Raw genomic sequence first — 22,675 nt, 5'->3', positions numbered from 1 at the left:
AGATAGATAGATAGATAGATAGATAGATAGATAGATAGATAGATAGATAGATAGATAGATAGATAGATAGATAGATAGATAGATAGATAGATAGATAGATAGATAGATAGATAGATAGATAGATACTTTATTATGCTAGCTAACAGCTAAATGACACTTCATGAATGGGGCTGAAACCAAAAAATAAAAAGCTTACAGCACTCAGTATTCCCAGGCGGTCTCCCATCTAGGTACTGACTGAGCCCAACCCTGCTTGGCTTCTGAGATCGGACGAGATCAGGCGTTCCCAAGGTGGTTTGGCCGTAAGCGAAAGAAGCTGGATTTAAAGGCCTGTTATAGCTAGTCAGCCAGCTATCTGAGTGCTAGCCAGCTATCTGGGCTGGATTTACATTGGAAGGCCTTTTATAGATAGATAGATAGATAGATAGATAGATAGATAGATAGATAGATAGATAGATAGATAGATAGATAGATAGATAGATAGATAGATAGATAGATAGATAGATAGATAGATAGATAGATAGATAGATAGATAGATAGATAGATACTTTATTATGCTAGCTAACAGCTAAATGACACTTCATGAATGGGGCTGAAACCAAAAAATAAAAAGCTTACAGCACTCAGTATTCCCAGGCGGTCTCCCATCTAGGTACTGACTGAGCCCAACCCTGCTTGGCTTCTGAGATCGGACGAGATCAGGCGTTCCCAAGGTGGTTTGGCCGTAAGCGAAAGAAGCTGGATTTAAAGGCCTGTTATAGCTAGTCAGCCAGCTATCTGAGTGCTAGCCAGCTATCTGGGCTGGAATTACATTGGAAGGCCTTTTATAGATAGATAGATAGATAGATAGATAGATAGATAGATAGATAGATAGATAGATAGATAGATAGATAGATAGATAGATAGATAGATAGATAGATAGATAGATAGATAGATAGATAGATAGATAGATAGATAGATAGATAGATAGATAGATAGATAGATACTTTATTATGCTAGCTAACAGCTAAATGACACTTCATGAATGGGGCTGAAACCAAAAAATAAAAAGCTTACAGCACTCAGTATTCCCAGGCGGTCTCCCATCTAGGTACTGACTGAGCCCAACCCTGCTTGGCTTCTGAGATCGGACGAGATCAGGCGTTCCCAAGGTGGTTTGGCCGTAAGCGAAAGAAGCTGGATTTAAAGGCCTGTTATAGCTAGTCAGCCAGCTATCTGAGTGCTAGCCAGCTATCTGGGCTGGATTTACATTGGAAGGCCTTTTATAGATAGATAGATAGATAGATAGATAGATAGATAGATAGATAGATAGATAGATAGATAGATAGATAGATAGATAGATAGATAGATAGATAGATAGATAGATAGATAGATAGATAGATAGATAGATATATAGATAGATAGATAGATAGATAGATACTTTATTATGCTAGCTAACAGCTAAATGACACTTCATGAATGGGGCTGAAACCAAAAAATAAAAAGCTTACAGCACTCAGTATTCCCAGGCGGTCTCCCATCTAGGTACTGACTGAGCCCAACCCTGCTTGGCTTCTGAGATCGGACGAGATCAGGCGTTCCCAAGGTGGTTTGGCCGTAAGCGAAAGAAGCTGGATTTAAAGGCCTGTTATAGCTAGTCAGCCAGCTATCTGAGTGCTAGCCAGCTATCTGGGCTGGATTTACATTGGAAGGCCTTTTATAGATAGATAGATAGATAGATAGATAGATAGATAGATAGATAGATAGATAGATAGATAGATAGATAGATAGATAGATAGATAGATAGATAGATAGATAGATAGATAGATAGATAGATACTTTATTATGCTAGCTAACAGCTAAATGACACTTCATGAATGGGGCTGAAACCAAAAAATAAAAAGCTTACAGCACTCAGTATTCCCAGGCGGTCTCCCATCTAGGTACTGACTGAGCCCAACCCTGCTTGGCTTCTGAGATCGGACGAGATCAGGCGTTCCCAAGGTGGTTTGGCCGTAAGCGAAAGAAGCTGGATTTAAAGGCCTGTTATAGCTAGTCAGCCAGCTATCTGAGTGCTAGCCAGCTATCTGGGCTGGATTTACATTGGAAGGCCTTTTATAGATAGATAGATAGATAGATAGATAGATAGATAGATAGATAGATAGATAGATAGATAGATAGATAGATAGATAGATAGATAGATAGATAGATAGATAGATAGATAGATAGATAGATAGATAGATAGATAGATAGATAGATAGATAGATAGATATATAGATAGATAGATAGATAGATAGATACTTTATTATGCTAGCTAACAGCTAAATGACACTTCATGAATGGGGCTGAAACCAAAAAATAAAAAGCTTACAGCACTCAGTATTCCCAGGCGGTCTCCCATCTAGGTACTGACTGAGCCCAACCCTGCTTGGCTTCTGAGATCGGACGAGATCAGGCGTTCCCAAGGTGGTTTGGCCGTAAGCGAAAGAAGCTGGATTTAAAGGCCTGTTATAGCTAGTCAGCCAGCTATCTGAGTGCTAGCCAGCTATCTGGGCTGGATTTACATTGGAAGGCCTTTTATAGATAGATAGATAGATAGATAGATAGATAGATAGATAGATAGATAGATAGATAGATAGATAGATAGATAGATAGATAGATAGATAGATAGATAGATAGATAGATAGATAGATAGATAGATAGATAGATAGATACTTTATTATGCTAGCTAACAGCTAAATGACACTTCATGAATGGGGCTGAAACCAAAAAATAAAAAGCTTACAGCACTCAGTATTCCCAGGCGGTCTCCCATCTAGGTACTGACTGAGCCCAACCCTGCTTGGCTTCTGAGATCGGACGAGATCAGGCGTTCCCAAGGTGGTTTGGCCGTAAGCGAAAGAAGCTGGATTTAAAGGCCTGTTATAGCTAGTCAGCCAGCTATCTGAGTGCTAGCCAGCTATCTGGGCTGGATTTACATTGGAAGGCCTTTTATAGATAGATAGATAGATAGATAGATAGATAGATAGATAGATAGATAGATAGATAGATAGATAGATAGATAGATAGATAGATAGATAGATAGATAGATAGATAGATAGATAGATAGATAGATAGATAGATAGATAGATAGATACTTTATTATGCTAGCTAACAGCTAAATGACACTTCATGAATGGGGCTGAAACCAAAAAATAAAAAGCTTACAGCACTCAGTATTCCCAGGCGGTCTCCCATCTAGGTACTGACTGAGCCCAACCCTGCTTGGCTTCTGAGATCGGACGAGATCAGGCGTTCCCAAGGTGGTTTGGCCATAAGCGAAAGAAGCTGGATTTAAAGGCCTGTTATAGCTAGTCAGCCAGCTATCTGAGTGCTAGCCAGCTATCTGGGCTGGATTTACATTGGAAGGCCTTTTATAGATAGATAGATAGATAGATAGATAGATAGATAGATAGATAGATAGATAGATAGATAGATAGATAGATAGATAGATAGATAGATAGATAGATAGATAGATAGATAGATAGATAGATAGATAGATAGATAGATAGATAGATACTTTATTATGCTAGCTAACAGCTAAATGACACTTCATGAATGGGGCTGAAACCAAAAAATAAAAAGCTTACAGCACTCAGTATTCCCAGGCGGTCTCCCATCTAGGTACTGACTGAGCCCAACCCTGCTTGGCTTCTGAGATCGGACGAGATCAGGCGTTCCCAAGGTGGTTTGGCCGTAAGCGAAAGAAGCTGGATTTAAAGGCCTGTTATAGCTAGTCAGCCAGCTATCTGAGTGCTAGCCAGCTATCTGGGCTGGATTTACATTGGAAGGCCTTTTATAGATAGATAGATAGATAGATAGATAGATAGATAGATAGATAGATAGATAGATAGATAGATAGATAGATAGATAGATAGATAGATAGATAGATAGATAGATAGATAGATAGATAGATAGATAGATAGATAGATACTTTATTATGCTAGCTAACAGCTAAATGACACTTCATGAATGGGGCTGAAACCAAAAAATAAAAAGCTTACAGCACTCAGTATTCCCAGGCGGTCTCCCATCTAGGTACTGACTGAGCCCAACCCTGCTTGGCTTCTGAGATCGGACGAGATCAGGCGTTCCCAAGGTGGTTTGGCCGTAAGCGAAAGAAGCTGGATTTAAAGGCCTGTTATAGCTAGTCAGCCAGCTATCTGAGTGCTAGCCAGCTATCTGGGCTGGATTTACATTGGAAGGCCTTTTATAGATAGATAGATAGATAGATAGATAGATAGATAGATAGATAGATAGATAGATAGATAGATAGATAGATAGATAGATAGATAGATAGATAGATAGATAGATAGATAGATAGATAGATAGATAGATAGATAGATAGATACTTTATTATGCTAGCTAACAGCTAAATGACACTTCATGAATGGGGCTGAAACCAAAAAATAAAAAGCTTACAGCACTCAGTATTCCCAGGCGGTCTCCCATCTAGGTACTGACTGAGCCCAACCCTGCTTGGCTTCTGAGATCGGACGAGATCAGGCGTTCCCAAGGTGGTTTGGCCGTAAGCGAAAGAAGCTGGATTTAAAGGCCTGTTATAGCTAGTCAGCCAGCTATCTGAGTGCTAGCCAGCTATCTGGGCTGGAATTACATTGGAAGGCCTTTTATAGATAGATAGATAGATAGATAGATAGATAGATAGATAGATAGATAGATAGATAGATAGATAGATAGATAGATAGATAGATAGATAGATAGATAGATAGATAGATAGATAGATAGATAGATAGATAGATAGATAGATAGATAGATAGATAGATAGATAGATAGATACTTTATTATGCTAGCTAACAGCTAAATGACACTTCATGAATGGGGCTGAAACCAAAAAATAAAAAGCTTACAGCACTCAGTATTCCCAGGCGGTCTCCCATCTAGGTACTGACTGAGCCCAACCCTGCTTGGCTTCTGAGATCGGACGAGATCAGGCGTTCCCAAGGTGGTTTGGCCGTAAGCGAAAGAAGCTGGATTTAAAGGCCTGTTATAGCTAGTCAGCCAGCTATCTGAGTGCTAGCCAGCTATCTGGGCTGGATTTACATTGGAAGGCCTTTTATAGATAGATAGATAGATAGATAGATAGATAGATAGATAGATAGATAGATAGATAGATAGATAGATAGATAGATAGATAGATAGATAGATAGATAGATAGATAGATAGATAGATAGATAGATAGATAGATAGATAGATAGATAGATAGATAGATAGATAGATAGATAGATAGATAGATAGATAGATAGATAGATAGATAGATAGATAGATAGATAGATAGATAGATAGATAGATACTTTATTATGCTAGCTAACAGCTAAATGACACTTCATGAATGGGGCTGAAACCAAAAAATAAAAAGCTTACAGCACTCAGTATTCCCAGGCGGTCTCCCATCTAGGTACTGACTGAGCCCAACCCTGCTTGGCTTCTGAGATCGGACGAGATCAGGCGTTCCCAAGGTGGTTTGGCCGTAAGCGAAAGAAGCTGGATTTAAAGGCCTGTTATAGCTAGTCAGCCAGCTATCTGAGTGCTAGCCAGCTATCTGGGCTGGATTTACATTGGAAGGCCTTTTATAGATAGATAGATAGATAGATAGATAGATAGATAGATAGATAGATAGATAGATAGATAGATAGATAGATAGATAGATAGATAGATAGATAGATAGATAGATAGATAGATAGATAGATAGATAGATAGATAGATAGATAGATACTTTATTATGCTAGCTAACAGCTAAATGACACTTCATGAATGGGGCTGAAACCAAAAAATAAAAAGCTTACAGCACTCAGTATTCCCAGGCGGTCTCCCATCTAGGTACTGACTGAGCCCAACCCTGCTTGGCTTCTGAGATCGGACGAGATCAGGCGTTCCCAAGGTGGTTTGGCCGTAAGCGAAAGAAGCTGGATTTAAAGGCCTGTTATAGCTAGTCAGCCAGCTATCTGAGTGCTAGCCAGCTATCTGGGCTGGAATTACATTGGAAGGCCTTTTATAGATAGATAGATAGATAGATAGATAGATAGATAGATAGATAGATAGATAGATAGATAGATAGATAGATAGATAGATAGATAGATAGATAGATAGATAGATAGATAGATAGATAGATAGATAGATAGATAGATAGATAGATAGATAGATAGATAGATACTTTATTATGCTAGCTAACAGCTAAATGACACTTCATGAATGGGGCTGAAACCAAAAAATAAAAAGCTTACAGCACTCAGTATTCCCAGGCGGTCTCCCATCTAGGTACTGACTGAGCCCAACCCTGCTTGGCTTCTGAGATCGGACGAGATCAGGCGTTCCCAAGGTGGTTTGGCCGTAAGCGAAAGAAGCTGGATTTAAAGGCCTGTTATAGCTAGTCAGCCAGCTATCTGAGTGCTAGCCAGCTATCTGGGCTGGATTTACATTGGAAGGCCTTTTATAGATAGATAGATAGATAGATAGATAGATAGATAGATAGATAGATAGATAGATAGATAGATAGATAGATAGATAGATAGATAGATAGATAGATAGATAGATAGATAGATAGATAGATAGATAGATAGATAGATATATAGATAGATAGATAGATAGATAGATACTTTATTATGCTAGCTAACAGCTAAATGACACTTCATGAATGGGGCTGAAACCAAAAAATAAAAAGCTTACAGCACTCAGTATTCCCAGGCGGTCTCCCATCTAGGTACTGACTGAGCCCAACCCTGCTTGGCTTCTGAGATCGGACGAGATCAGGCGTTCCCAAGGTGGTTTGGCCGTAAGCGAAAGAAGCTGGATTTAAAGGCCTGTTATAGCTAGTCAGCCAGCTATCTGAGTGCTAGCCAGCTATCTGGGCTGGATTTACATTGGAAGGCCTTTTATAGATAGATAGATAGATAGATAGATAGATAGATAGATAGATAGATAGATAGATAGATAGATAGATAGATAGATAGATAGATAGATAGATAGATAGATAGATAGATAGATAGATAGATAGATACTTTATTATGCTAGCTAACAGCTAAATGACACTTCATGAATGGGGCTGAAACCAAAAAATAAAAAGCTTACAGCACTCAGTATTCCCAGGCGGTCTCCCATCTAGGTACTGACTGAGCCCAACCCTGCTTGGCTTCTGAGATCGGACGAGATCAGGCGTTCCCAAGGTGGTTTGGCCGTAAGCGAAAGAAGCTGGATTTAAAGGCCTGTTATAGCTAGTCAGCCAGCTATCTGAGTGCTAGCCAGCTATCTGGGCTGGATTTACATTGGAAGGCCTTTTATAGATAGATAGATAGATAGATAGATAGATAGATAGATAGATAGATAGATAGATAGATAGATAGATAGATAGATAGATAGATAGATAGATAGATAGATAGATAGATAGATAGATAGATAGATAGATAGATAGATAGATAGATAGATAGATATATAGATAGATAGATAGATAGATAGATACTTTATTATGCTAGCTAACAGCTAAATGACACTTCATGAATGGGGCTGAAACCAAAAAATAAAAAGCTTACAGCACTCAGTATTCCCAGGCGGTCTCCCATCTAGGTACTGACTGAGCCCAACCCTGCTTGGCTTCTGAGATCGGACGAGATCAGGCGTTCCCAAGGTGGTTTGGCCGTAAGCGAAAGAAGCTGGATTTAAAGGCCTGTTATAGCTAGTCAGCCAGCTATCTGAGTGCTAGCCAGCTATCTGGGCTGGATTTACATTGGAAGGCCTTTTATAGATAGATAGATAGATAGATAGATAGATAGATAGATAGATAGATAGATAGATAGATAGATAGATAGATAGATAGATAGATAGATAGATAGATAGATAGATAGATAGATAGATAGATAGATAGATAGATAGATACTTTATTATGCTAGCTAACAGCTAAATGACACTTCATGAATGGGGCTGAAACCAAAAAATAAAAAGCTTACAGCACTCAGTATTCCCAGGCGGTCTCCCATCTAGGTACTGACTGAGCCCAACCCTGCTTGGCTTCTGAGATCGGACGAGATCAGGCGTTCCCAAGGTGGTTTGGCCGTAAGCGAAAGAAGCTGGATTTAAAGGCCTGTTATAGCTAGTCAGCCAGCTATCTGAGTGCTAGCCAGCTATCTGGGCTGGATTTACATTGGAAGGCCTTTTATAGATAGATAGATAGATAGATAGATAGATAGATAGATAGATAGATAGATAGATAGATAGATAGATAGATAGATAGATAGATAGATAGATAGATAGATAGATAGATAGATAGATAGATAGATAGATAGATAGATAGATAGATAGATACTTTATTATGCTAGCTAACAGCTAAATGACACTTCATGAATGGGGCTGAAACCAAAAAATAAAAAGCTTACAGCACTCAGTATTCCCAGGCGGTCTCCCATCTAGGTACTGACTGAGCCCAACCCTGCTTGGCTTCTGAGATCGGACGAGATCAGGCGTTCCCAAGGTGGTTTGGCCATAAGCGAAAGAAGCTGGATTTAAAGGCCTGTTATAGCTAGTCAGCCAGCTATCTGAGTGCTAGCCAGCTATCTGGGCTGGATTTACATTGGAAGGCCTTTTATAGATAGATAGATAGATAGATAGATAGATAGATAGATAGATAGATAGATAGATAGATAGATAGATAGATAGATAGATAGATAGATAGATAGATAGATAGATAGATAGATAGATAGATAGATAGATAGATAGATAGATAGATACTTTATTATGCTAGCTAACAGCTAAATGACACTTCATGAATGGGGCTGAAACCAAAAAATAAAAAGCTTACAGCACTCAGTATTCCCAGGCGGTCTCCCATCTAGGTACTGACTGAGCCCAACCCTGCTTGGCTTCTGAGATCGGACGAGATCAGGCGTTCCCAAGGTGGTTTGGCCGTAAGCGAAAGAAGCTGGATTTAAAGGCCTGTTATAGCTAGTCAGCCAGCTATCTGAGTGCTAGCCAGCTATCTGGGCTGGATTTACATTGGAAGGCCTTTTATAGATAGATAGATAGATAGATAGATAGATAGATAGATAGATAGATAGATAGATAGATAGATAGATAGATAGATAGATAGATAGATAGATAGATAGATAGATAGATAGATAGATAGATAGATAGATAGATAGATACTTTATTATGCTAGCTAACAGCTAAATGACACTTCATGAATGGGGCTGAAACCAAAAAATAAAAAGCTTACAGCACTCAGTATTCCCAGGCGGTCTCCCATCTAGGTACTGACTGAGCCCAACCCTGCTTGGCTTCTGAGATCGGACGAGATCAGGCGTTCCCAAGGTGGTTTGGCCGTAAGCGAAAGAAGCTGGATTTAAAGGCCTGTTATAGCTAGTCAGCCAGCTATCTGAGTGCTAGCCAGCTATCTGGGCTGGATTTACATTGGAAGGCCTTTTATAGATAGATAGATAGATAGATAGATAGATAGATAGATAGATAGATAGATAGATAGATAGATAGATAGATAGATAGATAGATAGATAGATAGATAGATAGATAGATAGATAGATAGATAGATAGATAGATAGATAGATAGATACTTTATTATGCTAGCTAACAGCTAAATGACACTTCATGAATGGGGCTGAAACCAAAAAATAAAAAGCTTACAGCACTCAGTATTCCCAGGCGGTCTCCCATCTAGGTACTGACTGAGCCCAACCCTGCTTGGCTTCTGAGATCGGACGAGATCAGGCGTTCCCAAGGTGGTTTGGCCGTAAGCGAAAGAAGCTGGATTTAAAGGCCTGTTTAAAGGCCTGTTATAGCTAGTCAGCCAGCTATCTGAGTGCTAGCCAGCTATCTGGGCTGGAATTACATTGGAAGGCCTTTTATAGATAGATAGATAGATAGATAGATAGATAGATAGATAGATAGATAGATAGATAGATAGATAGATAGATAGATAGATAGATAGATAGATAGATAGATAGATAGATAGATAGATAGATAGATAGATAGATAGATAGATAGATAGATAGATAGATAGATACTTTATTATGCTAGCTAACAGCTAAATGACACTTCATGAATGGGGCTGAAACCAAAAAATAAAAAGCTTACAGCACTCAGTATTCCCAGGCGGTCTCCCATCTAGGTACTGACTGAGCCCAACCCTGCTTGGCTTCTGAGATCGGACGAGATCAGGCGTTCCCAAGGTGGTTTGGCCGTAAGCGAAAGAAGCTGGATTTAAAGGCCTGTTATAGCTAGTCAGCCAGCTATCTGAGTGCTAGCCAGCTATCTGGGCTGGATTTACATTGGAAGGCCTTTTATAGATAGATAGATAGATAGATAGATAGATAGATAGATAGATAGATAGATAGATAGATAGATAGATAGATAGATAGATAGATAGATAGATAGATAGATAGATAGATAGATAGATAGATAGATAGATAGATAGATAGATACTTTATTATGCTAGCTAACAGCTAAATGACACTTCATGAATGGGGCTGAAACCAAAAAATAAAAAGCTTACAGCACTCAGTATTCCCAGGCGGTCTCCCATCTAGGTACTGACTGAGCCCAACCCTGCTTGGCTTCTGAGATCGGACGAGATCAGGCGTTCCCAAGGTGGTTTGGCCGTAAGCGAAAGAAGCTGGATTTAAAGGCCTGTTATAGCTAGTCAGCCAGCTATCTGAGTGCTAGCCAGCTATCTGGGCTGGATTTACATTGGAAGGCCTTTTATAGATAGATAGATAGATAGATAGATAGATAGATAGATAGATAGATAGATAGATAGATAGATAGATAGATAGATAGATAGATAGATAGATAGATAGATAGATAGATAGATAGATAGATAGATAGATAGATAGATACTTTATTATGCTAGCTAACAGCTAAATGACACTTCATGAATGGGGCTGAAACCAAAAAATAAAAAGCTTACAGCACTCAGTATTCCCAGGCGGTCTCCCATCTAGGTACTGACTGAGCCCAACCCTGCTTGGCTTCTGAGATCGGACGAGATCAGGCGTTCCCAAGGTGGTTTGGCCGTAAGCGAAAGAAGCTGGATTTAAAGGCCTGTTATAGCTAGTCAGCCAGCTATCTGAGTGCTAGCCAGCTATCTGGGCTGGAATTACATTGGAAGGCCTTTTATAGATAGATAGATAGATAGATAGATAGATAGATAGATAGATAGATAGATAGATAGATAGATAGATAGATAGATAGATAGATAGATAGATAGATAGATAGATAGATAGATAGATAGATAGATAGATAGATAGATAGATAGATACTTTATTATGCTAGCTAACAGCTAAATGACACTTCATGAATGGGGCTGAAACCAAAAAATAAAAAGCTTACAGCACTCAGTATTCCCAGGCGGTCTCCCATCTAGGTACTGACTGAGCCCAACCCTGCTTGGCTTCTGAGATCGGACGAGATCAGGCGTTCCCAAGGTGGTTTGGCCGTAAGCGAAAGAAGCTGGATTTAAAGGCCTGTTATAGCTAGTCAGCCAGCTATCTGAGTGCTAGCCAGCTATCTGGGCTGGATTTACATTGGAAGGCCTTTTATAGATAGATAGATAGATAGATAGATAGATAGATAGATAGATAGATAGATAGATAGATAGATAGATAGATAGATAGATAGATAGATAGATAGATAGATAGATAGATAGATAGATAGATAGATAGATAGATAGATAGATAGATAGATACTTTATTATGCTAGCTAACAGCTAAATGACACTTCATGAATGGGGCTGAAACCAAAAAATAAAAAGCTTACAGCACTCAGTATTCCCAGGCGGTCTCCCATCTAGGTACTGACTGAGCCCAACCCTGCTTGGCTTCTGAGATCGGACGAGATCAGGCGTTCCCAAGGTGGTTTGGCCGTAAGCGAAAGAAGCTGGATTTAAAGGCCTGTTATAGCTAGTCAGCCAGCTATCTGAGTGCTAGCCAGCTATCTGGGCTGGATTTACATTGGAAGGCCTTTTATAGATAGATAGATAGATAGATAGATAGATAGATAGATAGATAGATAGATAGATAGATAGATAGATAGATAGATAGATAGATAGATAGATAGATAGATAGATAGATAGATAGATAGATAGATAGATAGATAGATAGATAGATAGATACTTTATTATGCTAGCTAACAGCTAAATGACACTTCATGAATGGGGCTGAAACCAAAAAATAAAAAGCTTACAGCACTCAGTATTCCCAGGCGGTCTCCCATCTAGGTACTGACTGAGCCCAACCCTGCTTGGCTTCTGAGATCGGACGAGATCAGGCGTTCCCAAGGTGGTTTGGCCGTAAGCGAAAGAAGCTGGATTTAAAGGCCTGTTATAGCTAGTCAGCCAGCTATCTGAGTGCTAGCCAGCTATCTGGGCTGGAATTACATTGGAAGGCCTTTTATAGATAGATAGATAGATAGATAGATAGATAGATAGATAGATAGATAGATAGATAGATAGATAGATAGATAGATAGATAGATAGATAGATAGATAGATAGATAGATAGATAGATAGATAGATAGATAGATACTTTATTATGCTAGCTAACAGCTAAATGACACTTCATGAATGGGGCTGAAACCAAAAAATAAAAAGCTTACAGCACTCAGTATTCCCAGGCGGTCTCCCATCTAGGTACTGACTGAGCCCAACCCTGCTTGGCTTCTGAGATCGGACGAGATCAGGCGTTCCCAAGGTGGTTTGGCCGTAAGCGAAAGAAGCTGGATTTAAAGGCCTGTTATAGCTAGTCAGCCAGCTATCTGAGTGCTAGCCAGCTATCTGGGCTGGATTTACATTGGAAGGCCTTTTATAGATAGATAGATAGATAGATAGATAGATAGATAGATAGATAGATAGATAGATAGATAGATAGATAGATAGATAGATAGATAGATAGATAGATAGATAGATAGATAGATAGATAGATAGATAGATAGATAGATAGATAGATAGATAGATACTTTATTATGCTAGCTAACAGCTAAATGACACTTCATGAATGGGGCTGAAACCAAAAAATAAAAAGCTTACAGCACTCAGTATTCCCAGGCGGTCTCCCATCTAGGTACTGACTGAGCCCAACCCTGCTTGGCTTCTGAGATCGGACGAGATCAGGCGTTCCCAAGGTGGTTTGGCCGTAAGCGAAAGAAGCTGGATTTAAAGGCCTGTTATAGCTAGTCAGCCAGCTATCTGAGTGCTAGCCAGCTATCTGGGCTGGATTTACATTGGAAGGCCTTTTATAGATAGATAGATAGATAGATAGATAGATAGATAGATAGATAGATAGATAGATAGATAGATAGATAGATAGATAGATAGATAGATAGATAGATAGATAGATAGATAGATAGATAGATAGATAGATAGATAGATAGATAGATAGATACTTTATTATGCTAGCTAACAGCTAAATGACACTTCATGAATGGGGCTGAAACCAAAAAATAAAAAGCTTACAGCACTCAGTATTCCCAGGCGGTCTCCCATCTAGGTACTGACTGAGCCCAACCCTGCTTGGCTTCTGAGATCGGACGAGATCAGGCGTTCCCAAGGTGGTTTGGCCGTAAGCGAAAGAAGCTGGATTTAAAGGCCTGTTATAGCTAGTCAGCCAGCTATCTGAGTGCTAGCCAGCTATCTGGGCTGGATTTACATTGGAAGGCCTTTTATAGATAGATAGATAGATAGATAGATAGATAGATAGATAGATAGATAGATAGATAGATAGATAGATAGATAGATAGATAGATAGATAGATAGATAGATAGATAGATAGATAGATAGATAGATAGATAGATACTTTATTATGCTAGCTAACAGCTAAATGACACTTCATGAATGGGGCTGAAACCAAAAAATAAAAAGCGTACAGCACTCAGTATTCCCAGGCGGTCTCCCATCTAGGTACTGACTGAGCCCAACCCTGCTTGGCTTCTGAGATCGGACGAGATCAGGCGTTCCCAAGGTGGTTTGGCCGTAAGCGAAAGAAGCTGGATTTAAAGGCCTGTTATAGCTAGTCAGCCAGCTATCTGAGTGCTAGCCAGCTATCTGGGCTGGATTTACATTGGAAGGCCTTTTATAGATAGATAGATAGATAGATAGATAGATAGATAGATAGATAGATAGATAGATAGATAGATAGATAGATAGATAGATAGATAGATAGATAGATAGATAGATAGATAGATAGATAGATAGATAGATAGATAGATAGATACTTTATTATGCTAGCTAACAGCTAAATGACACTTCATGAATGGGGCTGAAACCAAAAAATAAAAAGCTTACAGCACTCAGTATTCCCAGGCGGTCTCCCATCTAGGTACTGACTGAGCCCAACCCTGCTTGGCTTCTGAGATCGGACGAGATCAGGCGTTCCCAAGGTGGTTTGGCCGTAAGCGAAAGAAGCTGGATTTAAAGGCCTGTTATAGCTAGTCAGCCAGCTATCTGAGTGCTAGCCAGCTATCTGGGCTGGATTTACATTGGAAGGCCTTTTATAGATAGATAGATAGATAGATAGATAGATAGATAGATAGATAGATAGATAGATAGATAGATAGATAGATAGATAGATAGATAGATAGATAGATAGATAGATAGATAGATAGATAGATAGATAGATAGATAGATAGATAGATAGATAGATACTTTATTATGCTAGCTAACAGCTAAATGACACTTCATGAATGGGGCTGAAACCAAAAAATAAAAAGCTTACAGCACTCAGTATTCCCAGGCGGTCTCCCATCTAGGTACTGACTGAGCCCAACCCTGCTTGGCTTCTGAGATCGGACGAGATCAGGCGTTCCCAAGGTGGTTTGGCCGTAAGCGAAAGAAGCTGGATTTAAAGGCCTGTTATAGCTAGTCAGCCAGCTATCTGAGTGCTAGCCAGCTATCTGGGCTGGAATTACATTGGAAGGCCTTTTATAGATAGATAGATAGATAGATAGATAGATAGATAGATAGATAGATAGATAGATAGATAGATAGATAGATAGATAGATAGATAGATAGATAGATAGATAGATAGATAGATAGATAGATAGATAGATAGATAGATAGATAGATACTTTATTATGCTAGCTAACAGCTAAATGACACTTCATGAATGGGGCTGAAACCAAAAAATAAAAAGCTTACAGCACTCAGTATTCCCAGGCGGTCTCCCATCTAGGTACTGACTGAGCCCAACCCTGCTTGGCTTCTGAGATCGGACGAGATCAGGCGTTCCCAAGGTGGTTTGGCCATAAGCGAAAGAAGCTGGATTTAAAGGCCTGTTATAGCTAGTCAGCCAGCTATCTGAGTGCTAGCCAGCTATCTGGGCTGGATTTACATTGGAAGGCCTTTTATAGATAGATAGATAGATAGATAGATAGATAGATAGATAGATAGATAGATAGATAGATAGATAGATAGATAGATAGATAGATAGATAGATAGATAGATAGATAGATAGATAGATAGATAGATAGATAGATAGATAGATAGATAGATAGATACTTTATTATGCTAGCTAACAGCTAAATGACACCATGAATGGGGCTGAAACCAAAAAATAAAAAGCTTACAGCACTCAGTATTCCCAGGCGGTCTCCCATCTAGGTACTGACTGAGCCCAACCCTGCTTGGCTTCTGAGATCGGACGAGATCAGGCGTTCCCAAGGTGGTTTGGCCGTAAGCGAAAGAAGCTGGATTTAAAGGCCTGTTATAGCTAGTCAGCCAGCTATCTGAGTGCTAGCCAGCTATCTGGGCTGGAATTACATTGGAAGGCCTTTTATAGATAGATAGATAGATAGATAGATAGATAGATAGATAGATAGATAGATAGATAGATAGATAGATAGATAGATAGATAGATAGATAGATAGATAGATAGATAGATAGATAGATAGATAGATAGATAGATAGATAGATAGATAGATAGATACTTTATTATGCTAGCTAACAGCTAAATGACACCATGAATGGGGCTGAAACCAAAAAATAAAAAGCTTACAGCACTCAGTATTCCCAGGCGGTCTCCCATCTAGGTACTGACTGAGCCCAACCCTGCTTGGCTTCTGAGATCGGACGAGATCAGGCGTTCCCAAGGTGGTTTGGCCGTAAGCGAAAGAAGCTGGATTTAAAGGCCTGTTATAGCTAGTCAGCCAGCTATCTGAGTGCTAGCCAGCTATCTGGGCTGGAATTACATTGGAAGGCCTTTTATAGATAGATAGATAGATAGATAGATAGATAGATAGATAGATAGATAGATAGATAGATAGATAGATAGATAGATAGATAGATAGATAGATAGATAGATAGATAGATAGATAGATAGATAGATAGATAGATAGATAGATAGATAGATAGATAGATAGATAGATAGATACTTTATTATGCTAGCTAACAGCTAAATGACACCATGAATGGGGCTGAAACCAAAAAATAAAAAGCTTACAGCACTCAGTATTCCCAGGCGGTCTCCCATCTAGGTACTGACTGAGCCCAACCCTGCTTGGCTTCTGAGATCGGACGAGATCAGGCGTTCCCAAGGTGGTTTGGCCGTAAGCGAAAGAAGCTGGATTTAAAGGCCTGTTATAGCTAGTCAGCCAGCTATCTGAGTGCTAGCCAGCTATCTGGGCTGGAATTACATTGGAAGGCCTTTTATAGATAGATAGATAGATAGATAGATAGATAGATAGATAGATAGATAGATAGATAGATAGATAGATAGATAGATAGATAGATAGATAGATAGATAGATAGATAGATAGATAGATAGATAGATAGATAGATAGATAGATAGATACTTTATTATGCTAGCTAACAGCTAAATGACACTTCATGAATGGGGCTGAAACCAAAAAATAAAAAGCTTACAGCACTCAGTATTCCCAGGCGGTCTCCCATCTAGGTACTGACTGAGCCCAACCCTGCTTGGCTTCTGAGATCGGACGAGATCAGGCGTTCCCAAGGTGGTTTGGCCGTAAGCGAAAGAAGCTGGATTTAAAGGCCTGTTATAGCTAGTCAGCCAGCTATCTGAGTGCTAGCCAGCTATCTGGGCTGGATTTACATTGGAAGGCCTTTTATAGATAGATAGATAGATAGATAGATAGATAGATAGATAGATAGATAGATAGATAGATAGATAGATAGATAGATAGATAGATAGATAGATAGATAGATAGATAGATAGATAGATAGATAGATAGATAGATAGATAGATAGATAGATAGATAGATAGATAGATAGATAGATACTTTATTATGCTAGCTAACAGCTAAATGACACTTCATGAATGGGGCTGAAACCAAAAAATAAAAAGCTTACAGCACTCAGTATTCCCAGGCGGTCTCCCATCTAGGTACTGACTGAGCCCAACCCTGCTTGGCTTCTGAGATCGGACGAGATCAGGCGTTCCCAAGGTGGTTTGGCCGTAAGCGAAAGAAGCTGGATTTAAAGGCCTGTTATAGCTAGTCAGCCAGCTATCTGAGTGCTAGCCAGCTATCTGGGCTGGATTTACATTGGAAGGCCTTTTATAGATAGATAGATAGATAGATAGATAGATAGATAGATAGATAGATAGATAGATAGATAGATAGATAGATAGATAGATAGATAGATAGATAGATAGATAGATAGATAGATAGATAGATAGATAGATAGATAGATAGATACTTTATTATGCTAGCTAACAGCTAAATGACACTTCATGAATGGGGCTGAAACCAAAAAATAAAAAGCTTACAGCACTCAGTATTCCCAGGCGGTCTCCCATCTAGGTACTGACTGAGCCCAACCCTGCTTGGCTTCTGAGATCGGACGAGATCAGGCGTTCCCAAGGTGGTTTGGCCGTAAGCGAAAGAAGCTGGATTTAAAGGCCTGTTATAGCTAGTCAGCCAGCTATCTGAGTGCTAGCCAGCTATCTGGGCTGGATTTACATTGGAAGGCCTTTTATAGATAGATAGATAGATAGATAGATAGATAGATAGATAGATAGATAGATAGATAGATAGATAGATAGATAGATAGATAGATAGATAGATAGATAGATAGATAGATAGATAGATAGATAGATAGATAGATAGATAGATAGATACTTTATTATGCTAGCTAACAGCTAAATGACACTTCATGAATGGGGCTGAAACCAAAAAATAAAAAGCGTACAGCACTCAGTATTCCCAGGCGGTCTCCCATCTAGGTACTGACTGAGCCCAACCCTGCTTGGCTTCTGAGATCGGACGAGATCAGGCGTTCCCAAGGTGGTTTGGCCGTAAGCGAAAGAAGCTGGATTTAAAGGCCTGTTATAGCTAGTCAGCCAGCTATCTGAGTGCTAGCCAGCTATCTGGGCTGGATTTACATTGGAAGGCCTTTTATAGATAGATAGATAGATAGATAGATAGATAGATAGATAGATAGATAGATAGATAGATAGATAGATAGATAGATAGATAGATAGATAGATAGATAGATAGATAGATAGATAGATAGATAGATAGATAGATAGATAGATACTTTATTATGCTAGCTAACAGCTAAATGACACTTCATGAATGGGGCTGAAACCAAAAAATAAAAAGCTTACAGCACTCAGTATTCCCAGGCGGTCTCCCATCTAGGTACTGACTGAGCCCAACCCTGCTTGGCTTCTGAGATCGGACGAGATCAGGCGTTCCCAAGGTGGTTTGGCCGTAAGCGAAAGAAGCTGGATTTAAAGGCCTGTTATAGCTAGTCAGCCAGCTATCTGAGTGCTAGCCAGCTATCTGGGCTGGATTTACATTGGAAGGCCTTTTATAGATAGATAGATAGATAGATAGATAGATAGATAGATAGATAGATAGATAGATAGATAGATAGATAGATAGATAGATAGATAGATAGATAGATAGATAGATAGATAGATAGATAGATAGATAGATAGATAGATAGATAGATAGATACTTTATTATGCTAGCTAACAGCTAAATGACACTTCATGAATGGGGCTGAAACCAAAAAATAAAAAGCTTACAGCACTCAGTATTCCCAGGCGGTCTCCCATCTAGGTACTGACTGAGCCCAACCCTGCTTGGCTTCTGAGATCGGACGAGATCAGGCGTTCCCAAGGTGGTTTGGCCGTAAGCGAAAGAAGCTGGATTTAAAGGCCTGTTATAGCTAGTCAGCCAGCTATCTGAGTGCTAGCCAGCTATCTGGGCTGGAATTACATTGGAAGGCCTTTTATAGATAGATAGATAGATAGATAGATAGATAGATAGATAGATAGATAGATAGATAGATAGATAGATAGATAGATAGATAGATAGATAGATAGATAGATAGATAGATAGATAGATAGATAGATAGATAGATAGATAGATAGATACTTTATTATGCTAGCTAACAGCTAAATGACACTTCATGAATGGGGCTGAAACCAAAAAATAAAAAGCTTACAGCACTCAGTATTCCCAGGCGGTCTCCCATCTAGGTACTGACTGAGCCCAACCCTGCTTGGCTTCTGAGATCGGACGAGATCAGGCGTTCCCAAGGTGGTTTGGCCATAAGCGAAAGAAGCTGGATTTAAAGGCCTGTTATAGCTAGTCAGCCAGCTATCTGAGTGCTAGCCAGCTATCTGGGCTGGATTTACATTGGAAGGCCTTTTATAGATAGATAGATAGATAGATAGATAGATAGATAGATAGATAGATAGATAGATAGATAGATAGATAGATAGATAGATAGATAGATAGATAGATAGATAGATAGATAGATAGATAGATAGATAGATAGATAGATACTTTATTATGCTAGCTAACAGCTAAATGACACCATGAATGGGGCTGAAACCAAAAAATAAAAAGCTTACAGCACTCAGTATTCCCAGGCGGTCTCCCATCTAGGTACTGACTGAGCCCAACCCTGCTTGGCTTCTGAGATCGGACGAGATCAGGCGTTCCCAAGGTGGTTTGGCCGTAAGCGAAAGAAGCTGGATTTAAAGGCCTGTTATAGCTAGTCAGCCAGCTATCTGAGTGCTAGCCAGCTATCTGGGCTGGAATTACATTGGAAGGCCTTTTATAGATAGATAGATAGATAGATAGATAGATAGATAGATAGATAGATAGATAGATAGATAGATAGATAGATAGATAGATAGATAGATAGATAGATAGATAGATAGATAGATAGATAGATAGATAGATAGATAGATACTTTATTATGCTAGCTAACAGCTAAATGACACCATGAATGGGGCTGAAACCAAAAAATAAAAAGCTTACAGCACTCAGTATTCCCAGGCGGTCTCCCATCTAGGTACTGACTGAGCCCAACCCTGCTTGGCTTCTGAGATCGGACGAGATCAGGCGTTCCCAAGGTGGTTTGGCCGTAAGCGAAAGAAGCTGGATTTAAAGGCCTGTTATAGCTAGTCAGCCAGCTATCTGAGTGCTAGCCAGCTATCTGGGCTGGAATTACATTGGAAGGCCTTTTATAGATAGATAGATAGATAGATAGATAGATAGATAGATAGATAGATAGATAGATAGATAGATAGATAGATAGATAGATAGATAGATAGATAGATAGATAGATAGATAGATAGATAGATAGATAGATAGATAGATAGATAGATACTTTATTATGCTAGCTAACAGCTAAATGACACCATGAATGGGGCTGAAACCAAAAAATAAAAAGCTTACAGCACTCAGTATTCCCAGGCGGTCTCCCATCTAGGTACTGACTGAGCCCAACCCTGCTTGGCTTCTGAGATCGGACGAGATCAGGCGTTCCCAAGGTGGTTTGGCCGTAAGCGAAAGAAGCTGGATTTAAAGGCCTGTTATAGCTAGTCAGCCAGCTATCTGAGTGCTAGCCAGCTATCTGGGCTGGAATTACATTGGAAGGCCTTTTATAGATAGATAGATAGATAGATAGATAGATAGATAGATAGATAGATAGATAGATAGATAGATAGATAGATAGATAGATAGATAGATAGATAGATAGATAGATAGATAGATAGATAGATAGATAGATAGATAGATAGATAGATAGATACTTTATTATGCTAGCTAACAGCTAAATGACACCATGAATGGGGCTGAAACCAAAAAATAAAAAGCTTACAGCACTCAGTATTCCCAGGCGGTCTCCCATCTAGGTACTGACTGAGCCCAACCCTGCTTGGCTTCTGAGATCGGACGAGATCAGGCGTTCCCAAGGTGGTTTGGCCGTAAGCGAAAGAAGCTGGATTTAAAGGCCTGTTATAGCTAGTCAGCCAGCTATCTGAGTGCTAGCCAGCTATCTGGGCTGGAATTACATTGGAAGGCCTTTTATAGATAGATAGATAGATAGATAGATAGATAGATAGATAGATAGATAGATAGATAGATAGATAGATAGATAGATAGATAGATAGATAGATAGATAGATAGATAGATAGATAGATAGATAGATAGATAGATAGATAGATAGATAGATACTTTATTATGCTAGCTAACAGCTAAATGACACCATGAATGGGGCTGAAACCAAAAAATAAAAAGCTTACAGCACTCAGTATTCCCAGGCGGTCTCCCATCTAGGTACTGACTGAGCCCAACCCTGCTTGGCTTCTGAGATCGGACGAGATCAGGCGTTCCCAAGGTGGTTTGGCCGTAAGCGAAAGAAGCTGGATTTAAAGGCCTGTTATAGCTAGTCAGCCAGCTATCTGAGTGCTAGCCAGCTATCTGGGCTGGAATTACATTGGAAGGCCTTTTATAGATAGATAGATAGATAGATAGATAGATAGATAGATAGATAGATAGATAGATAGATAGATAGATAGATAGATAGATAGATAGATAGATAGATAGATAGATAGATAGATAGATAGATAGATAGATAGATAGATAGATAGATAGATACTTTATTATGCTAGCTAACAGCTAAATGACACCATGAATGGGGCTGAAACCAAAAAATTAAAAGCTTACAGCACTCAGTATTCCCAGGCGGTCTCCCATCTAGGTACTGACTGAGCCCAACCCTGCTTGGCTTCTGAGATCGGACGAGATCAGGCGTTCCCAAGGTGGTTTGGCCGTAAGCGAAAGAAGCTGGATTTAAAGGCCTGTTATAGCTAGTCAGCCAGCTATCTGAGTGCTAGCCAGCTATCTGGGCTGGAATTACATTGGAAGGCCTTTTATAGATAGATAGATAGATAGATAGATAGATAGATAGATAGATAGATAGATAGATAGATAGATAGATAGATAGATAGATAGATAGATAGATAGATAGATAGATAGATAGATAGATAGATAGATAGATAGATAGATACTTTATTATGCTAGCTAACAGCTAAATGACACCATGAATGGGGCTGAAACCAAAAAATAAAAAGCTTACAGCACTCAGTATTCCCAGGCGGTCTCCCATCTAGGTACTGACTGAGCCCAACCCTGCTTGGCTTCTGAGATCGGACGAGATCAGGCGTTCCCAAGGTGGTTTGGCCGTAAGCGAAAGAAGCTGGATTTAAAGGCCTGTTATAGCTAGTCAGCCAGCTATCTGAGTGCTAGCCAGCTATCTGGGCTGGAATTACATTGGAAGGCCTTTTATAGATAGATAGATAGATAGATAGATAGATAGATAGATAGATAGATAGATAGATAGATAGATAGATAGATAGATAGATAGATAGATAGATAGATAGATA

The 22,675-nt window shown here is 39.4% G+C and overlaps 53 non-coding genes across 53 annotated transcripts; all 53 read right to left on the bottom strand.

Annotated features, from left to right (window-relative positions):
• Positions 1 to 189: 189 nt before the first annotated feature.
• On the bottom strand, positions 190 to 308 carry LOC134306282 (5S ribosomal RNA). Its single transcript, XR_010009076.1, has one exon. It is a non-coding gene; the product is annotated as a 5S ribosomal RNA (ribosomal RNA).
• Positions 309 to 611: 303 nt separating this feature from the next.
• LOC134306281 (5S ribosomal RNA) lies at positions 612 to 730 on the bottom strand. The gene has a single exon (XR_010009075.1). It is a non-coding gene; the product is annotated as a 5S ribosomal RNA (ribosomal RNA).
• Positions 731 to 1,049: 319 nt separating this feature from the next.
• On the bottom strand, positions 1,050 to 1,168 carry LOC134306280 (5S ribosomal RNA). Its single transcript, XR_010009074.1, has one exon. It is a non-coding gene; the product is annotated as a 5S ribosomal RNA (ribosomal RNA).
• Positions 1,169 to 1,483: 315 nt separating this feature from the next.
• Positions 1,484 to 1,602, bottom strand: LOC134306279 (5S ribosomal RNA). Its single transcript, XR_010009073.1, has one exon. It is a non-coding gene; the product is annotated as a 5S ribosomal RNA (ribosomal RNA).
• Positions 1,603 to 1,881: 279 nt separating this feature from the next.
• LOC134306278 (5S ribosomal RNA) lies at positions 1,882 to 2,000 on the bottom strand. The gene has a single exon (XR_010009072.1). It is a non-coding gene; the product is annotated as a 5S ribosomal RNA (ribosomal RNA).
• A 343-nt stretch (positions 2,001 to 2,343) lies between these two features.
• LOC134306277 (5S ribosomal RNA) lies at positions 2,344 to 2,462 on the bottom strand. The gene has a single exon (XR_010009071.1). It is a non-coding gene; the product is annotated as a 5S ribosomal RNA (ribosomal RNA).
• Positions 2,463 to 2,757: 295 nt separating this feature from the next.
• Positions 2,758 to 2,876, bottom strand: LOC134306276 (5S ribosomal RNA). Its single transcript, XR_010009070.1, has one exon. It is a non-coding gene; the product is annotated as a 5S ribosomal RNA (ribosomal RNA).
• A 303-nt stretch (positions 2,877 to 3,179) lies between these two features.
• LOC134306374 (5S ribosomal RNA) lies at positions 3,180 to 3,298 on the bottom strand. Its single transcript, XR_010009163.1, has one exon. It is a non-coding gene; the product is annotated as a 5S ribosomal RNA (ribosomal RNA).
• A 303-nt stretch (positions 3,299 to 3,601) lies between these two features.
• LOC134306275 (5S ribosomal RNA) lies at positions 3,602 to 3,720 on the bottom strand. Its single transcript, XR_010009069.1, has one exon. It is a non-coding gene; the product is annotated as a 5S ribosomal RNA (ribosomal RNA).
• Positions 3,721 to 4,015: 295 nt separating this feature from the next.
• On the bottom strand, positions 4,016 to 4,134 carry LOC134306274 (5S ribosomal RNA). The gene has a single exon (XR_010009068.1). It is a non-coding gene; the product is annotated as a 5S ribosomal RNA (ribosomal RNA).
• Positions 4,135 to 4,433: 299 nt separating this feature from the next.
• Positions 4,434 to 4,552, bottom strand: LOC134306272 (5S ribosomal RNA). The gene has a single exon (XR_010009066.1). It is a non-coding gene; the product is annotated as a 5S ribosomal RNA (ribosomal RNA).
• Positions 4,553 to 4,879: 327 nt separating this feature from the next.
• Positions 4,880 to 4,998, bottom strand: LOC134306271 (5S ribosomal RNA). The gene has a single exon (XR_010009065.1). It is a non-coding gene; the product is annotated as a 5S ribosomal RNA (ribosomal RNA).
• Positions 4,999 to 5,393: 395 nt separating this feature from the next.
• LOC134306270 (5S ribosomal RNA) lies at positions 5,394 to 5,512 on the bottom strand. The gene has a single exon (XR_010009064.1). It is a non-coding gene; the product is annotated as a 5S ribosomal RNA (ribosomal RNA).
• Positions 5,513 to 5,815: 303 nt separating this feature from the next.
• On the bottom strand, positions 5,816 to 5,934 carry LOC134306268 (5S ribosomal RNA). The gene has a single exon (XR_010009063.1). It is a non-coding gene; the product is annotated as a 5S ribosomal RNA (ribosomal RNA).
• Positions 5,935 to 6,253: 319 nt separating this feature from the next.
• LOC134306267 (5S ribosomal RNA) lies at positions 6,254 to 6,372 on the bottom strand. The gene has a single exon (XR_010009062.1). It is a non-coding gene; the product is annotated as a 5S ribosomal RNA (ribosomal RNA).
• Positions 6,373 to 6,695: 323 nt separating this feature from the next.
• Positions 6,696 to 6,814, bottom strand: LOC134306266 (5S ribosomal RNA). The gene has a single exon (XR_010009061.1). It is a non-coding gene; the product is annotated as a 5S ribosomal RNA (ribosomal RNA).
• Positions 6,815 to 7,097: 283 nt separating this feature from the next.
• LOC134306265 (5S ribosomal RNA) lies at positions 7,098 to 7,216 on the bottom strand. Its single transcript, XR_010009060.1, has one exon. It is a non-coding gene; the product is annotated as a 5S ribosomal RNA (ribosomal RNA).
• A 339-nt stretch (positions 7,217 to 7,555) lies between these two features.
• On the bottom strand, positions 7,556 to 7,674 carry LOC134306264 (5S ribosomal RNA). The gene has a single exon (XR_010009059.1). It is a non-coding gene; the product is annotated as a 5S ribosomal RNA (ribosomal RNA).
• A 295-nt stretch (positions 7,675 to 7,969) lies between these two features.
• Positions 7,970 to 8,088, bottom strand: LOC134306263 (5S ribosomal RNA). Its single transcript, XR_010009058.1, has one exon. It is a non-coding gene; the product is annotated as a 5S ribosomal RNA (ribosomal RNA).
• A 307-nt stretch (positions 8,089 to 8,395) lies between these two features.
• LOC134306373 (5S ribosomal RNA) lies at positions 8,396 to 8,514 on the bottom strand. The gene has a single exon (XR_010009162.1). It is a non-coding gene; the product is annotated as a 5S ribosomal RNA (ribosomal RNA).
• A 303-nt stretch (positions 8,515 to 8,817) lies between these two features.
• Positions 8,818 to 8,936, bottom strand: LOC134306262 (5S ribosomal RNA). The gene has a single exon (XR_010009057.1). It is a non-coding gene; the product is annotated as a 5S ribosomal RNA (ribosomal RNA).
• Positions 8,937 to 9,231: 295 nt separating this feature from the next.
• On the bottom strand, positions 9,232 to 9,350 carry LOC134306260 (5S ribosomal RNA). Its single transcript, XR_010009055.1, has one exon. It is a non-coding gene; the product is annotated as a 5S ribosomal RNA (ribosomal RNA).
• Positions 9,351 to 9,653: 303 nt separating this feature from the next.
• Positions 9,654 to 9,772, bottom strand: LOC134306259 (5S ribosomal RNA). Its single transcript, XR_010009054.1, has one exon. It is a non-coding gene; the product is annotated as a 5S ribosomal RNA (ribosomal RNA).
• Positions 9,773 to 10,103: 331 nt separating this feature from the next.
• On the bottom strand, positions 10,104 to 10,222 carry LOC134306258 (5S ribosomal RNA). The gene has a single exon (XR_010009053.1). It is a non-coding gene; the product is annotated as a 5S ribosomal RNA (ribosomal RNA).
• A 299-nt stretch (positions 10,223 to 10,521) lies between these two features.
• Positions 10,522 to 10,640, bottom strand: LOC134306257 (5S ribosomal RNA). Its single transcript, XR_010009052.1, has one exon. It is a non-coding gene; the product is annotated as a 5S ribosomal RNA (ribosomal RNA).
• Positions 10,641 to 10,935: 295 nt separating this feature from the next.
• LOC134306256 (5S ribosomal RNA) lies at positions 10,936 to 11,054 on the bottom strand. Its single transcript, XR_010009051.1, has one exon. It is a non-coding gene; the product is annotated as a 5S ribosomal RNA (ribosomal RNA).
• Positions 11,055 to 11,357: 303 nt separating this feature from the next.
• On the bottom strand, positions 11,358 to 11,476 carry LOC134306255 (5S ribosomal RNA). The gene has a single exon (XR_010009050.1). It is a non-coding gene; the product is annotated as a 5S ribosomal RNA (ribosomal RNA).
• A 307-nt stretch (positions 11,477 to 11,783) lies between these two features.
• LOC134306254 (5S ribosomal RNA) lies at positions 11,784 to 11,902 on the bottom strand. The gene has a single exon (XR_010009049.1). It is a non-coding gene; the product is annotated as a 5S ribosomal RNA (ribosomal RNA).
• A 307-nt stretch (positions 11,903 to 12,209) lies between these two features.
• Positions 12,210 to 12,328, bottom strand: LOC134306252 (5S ribosomal RNA). Its single transcript, XR_010009048.1, has one exon. It is a non-coding gene; the product is annotated as a 5S ribosomal RNA (ribosomal RNA).
• A 291-nt stretch (positions 12,329 to 12,619) lies between these two features.
• LOC134306251 (5S ribosomal RNA) lies at positions 12,620 to 12,738 on the bottom strand. The gene has a single exon (XR_010009047.1). It is a non-coding gene; the product is annotated as a 5S ribosomal RNA (ribosomal RNA).
• Positions 12,739 to 13,049: 311 nt separating this feature from the next.
• On the bottom strand, positions 13,050 to 13,168 carry LOC134306250 (5S ribosomal RNA). The gene has a single exon (XR_010009046.1). It is a non-coding gene; the product is annotated as a 5S ribosomal RNA (ribosomal RNA).
• A 307-nt stretch (positions 13,169 to 13,475) lies between these two features.
• Positions 13,476 to 13,594, bottom strand: LOC134306248 (5S ribosomal RNA). Its single transcript, XR_010009044.1, has one exon. It is a non-coding gene; the product is annotated as a 5S ribosomal RNA (ribosomal RNA).
• Positions 13,595 to 13,885: 291 nt separating this feature from the next.
• Positions 13,886 to 14,004, bottom strand: LOC134306405 (5S ribosomal RNA). The gene has a single exon (XR_010009191.1). It is a non-coding gene; the product is annotated as a 5S ribosomal RNA (ribosomal RNA).
• Positions 14,005 to 14,303: 299 nt separating this feature from the next.
• LOC134306247 (5S ribosomal RNA) lies at positions 14,304 to 14,422 on the bottom strand. Its single transcript, XR_010009043.1, has one exon. It is a non-coding gene; the product is annotated as a 5S ribosomal RNA (ribosomal RNA).
• Positions 14,423 to 14,733: 311 nt separating this feature from the next.
• On the bottom strand, positions 14,734 to 14,852 carry LOC134306246 (5S ribosomal RNA). Its single transcript, XR_010009042.1, has one exon. It is a non-coding gene; the product is annotated as a 5S ribosomal RNA (ribosomal RNA).
• Positions 14,853 to 15,155: 303 nt separating this feature from the next.
• On the bottom strand, positions 15,156 to 15,274 carry LOC134306372 (5S ribosomal RNA). The gene has a single exon (XR_010009161.1). It is a non-coding gene; the product is annotated as a 5S ribosomal RNA (ribosomal RNA).
• Positions 15,275 to 15,583: 309 nt separating this feature from the next.
• Positions 15,584 to 15,702, bottom strand: LOC134306245 (5S ribosomal RNA). Its single transcript, XR_010009041.1, has one exon. It is a non-coding gene; the product is annotated as a 5S ribosomal RNA (ribosomal RNA).
• A 309-nt stretch (positions 15,703 to 16,011) lies between these two features.
• Positions 16,012 to 16,130, bottom strand: LOC134306244 (5S ribosomal RNA). The gene has a single exon (XR_010009040.1). It is a non-coding gene; the product is annotated as a 5S ribosomal RNA (ribosomal RNA).
• A 325-nt stretch (positions 16,131 to 16,455) lies between these two features.
• On the bottom strand, positions 16,456 to 16,574 carry LOC134306243 (5S ribosomal RNA). Its single transcript, XR_010009039.1, has one exon. It is a non-coding gene; the product is annotated as a 5S ribosomal RNA (ribosomal RNA).
• Positions 16,575 to 16,877: 303 nt separating this feature from the next.
• LOC134306242 (5S ribosomal RNA) lies at positions 16,878 to 16,996 on the bottom strand. The gene has a single exon (XR_010009038.1). It is a non-coding gene; the product is annotated as a 5S ribosomal RNA (ribosomal RNA).
• Positions 16,997 to 17,327: 331 nt separating this feature from the next.
• Positions 17,328 to 17,446, bottom strand: LOC134306241 (5S ribosomal RNA). The gene has a single exon (XR_010009037.1). It is a non-coding gene; the product is annotated as a 5S ribosomal RNA (ribosomal RNA).
• Positions 17,447 to 17,745: 299 nt separating this feature from the next.
• Positions 17,746 to 17,864, bottom strand: LOC134306240 (5S ribosomal RNA). The gene has a single exon (XR_010009036.1). It is a non-coding gene; the product is annotated as a 5S ribosomal RNA (ribosomal RNA).
• Positions 17,865 to 18,167: 303 nt separating this feature from the next.
• Positions 18,168 to 18,286, bottom strand: LOC134306404 (5S ribosomal RNA). Its single transcript, XR_010009190.1, has one exon. It is a non-coding gene; the product is annotated as a 5S ribosomal RNA (ribosomal RNA).
• Positions 18,287 to 18,585: 299 nt separating this feature from the next.
• On the bottom strand, positions 18,586 to 18,704 carry LOC134306239 (5S ribosomal RNA). Its single transcript, XR_010009035.1, has one exon. It is a non-coding gene; the product is annotated as a 5S ribosomal RNA (ribosomal RNA).
• A 307-nt stretch (positions 18,705 to 19,011) lies between these two features.
• LOC134306236 (5S ribosomal RNA) lies at positions 19,012 to 19,130 on the bottom strand. The gene has a single exon (XR_010009033.1). It is a non-coding gene; the product is annotated as a 5S ribosomal RNA (ribosomal RNA).
• A 303-nt stretch (positions 19,131 to 19,433) lies between these two features.
• Positions 19,434 to 19,552, bottom strand: LOC134306371 (5S ribosomal RNA). Its single transcript, XR_010009160.1, has one exon. It is a non-coding gene; the product is annotated as a 5S ribosomal RNA (ribosomal RNA).
• Positions 19,553 to 19,845: 293 nt separating this feature from the next.
• Positions 19,846 to 19,964, bottom strand: LOC134306235 (5S ribosomal RNA). Its single transcript, XR_010009032.1, has one exon. It is a non-coding gene; the product is annotated as a 5S ribosomal RNA (ribosomal RNA).
• Positions 19,965 to 20,257: 293 nt separating this feature from the next.
• On the bottom strand, positions 20,258 to 20,376 carry LOC134306234 (5S ribosomal RNA). Its single transcript, XR_010009031.1, has one exon. It is a non-coding gene; the product is annotated as a 5S ribosomal RNA (ribosomal RNA).
• A 301-nt stretch (positions 20,377 to 20,677) lies between these two features.
• LOC134306233 (5S ribosomal RNA) lies at positions 20,678 to 20,796 on the bottom strand. Its single transcript, XR_010009030.1, has one exon. It is a non-coding gene; the product is annotated as a 5S ribosomal RNA (ribosomal RNA).
• A 305-nt stretch (positions 20,797 to 21,101) lies between these two features.
• LOC134306232 (5S ribosomal RNA) lies at positions 21,102 to 21,220 on the bottom strand. The gene has a single exon (XR_010009029.1). It is a non-coding gene; the product is annotated as a 5S ribosomal RNA (ribosomal RNA).
• Positions 21,221 to 21,525: 305 nt separating this feature from the next.
• Positions 21,526 to 21,644, bottom strand: LOC134306448 (5S ribosomal RNA). The gene has a single exon (XR_010009229.1). It is a non-coding gene; the product is annotated as a 5S ribosomal RNA (ribosomal RNA).
• Positions 21,645 to 21,949: 305 nt separating this feature from the next.
• LOC134306447 (5S ribosomal RNA) lies at positions 21,950 to 22,068 on the bottom strand. Its single transcript, XR_010009228.1, has one exon. It is a non-coding gene; the product is annotated as a 5S ribosomal RNA (ribosomal RNA).
• Positions 22,069 to 22,361: 293 nt separating this feature from the next.
• Positions 22,362 to 22,480, bottom strand: LOC134306446 (5S ribosomal RNA). Its single transcript, XR_010009227.1, has one exon. It is a non-coding gene; the product is annotated as a 5S ribosomal RNA (ribosomal RNA).
• Between the last annotated feature and the right edge of the window lie 195 nt (positions 22,481 to 22,675).

This window comes from Trichomycterus rosablanca, unplaced genomic scaffold (assembly GCF_030014385.1).
Source record: "Trichomycterus rosablanca isolate fTriRos1 unplaced genomic scaffold, fTriRos1.hap1 scaffold_190, whole genome shotgun sequence".
Taxonomy (NCBI): Eukaryota; Metazoa; Chordata; class Actinopteri; order Siluriformes; family Trichomycteridae; genus Trichomycterus; species Trichomycterus rosablanca.
The sequence above is the reverse complement of the archived record's forward strand: the minus strand, read 5'-3'. Positions and strand labels throughout refer to the sequence as shown.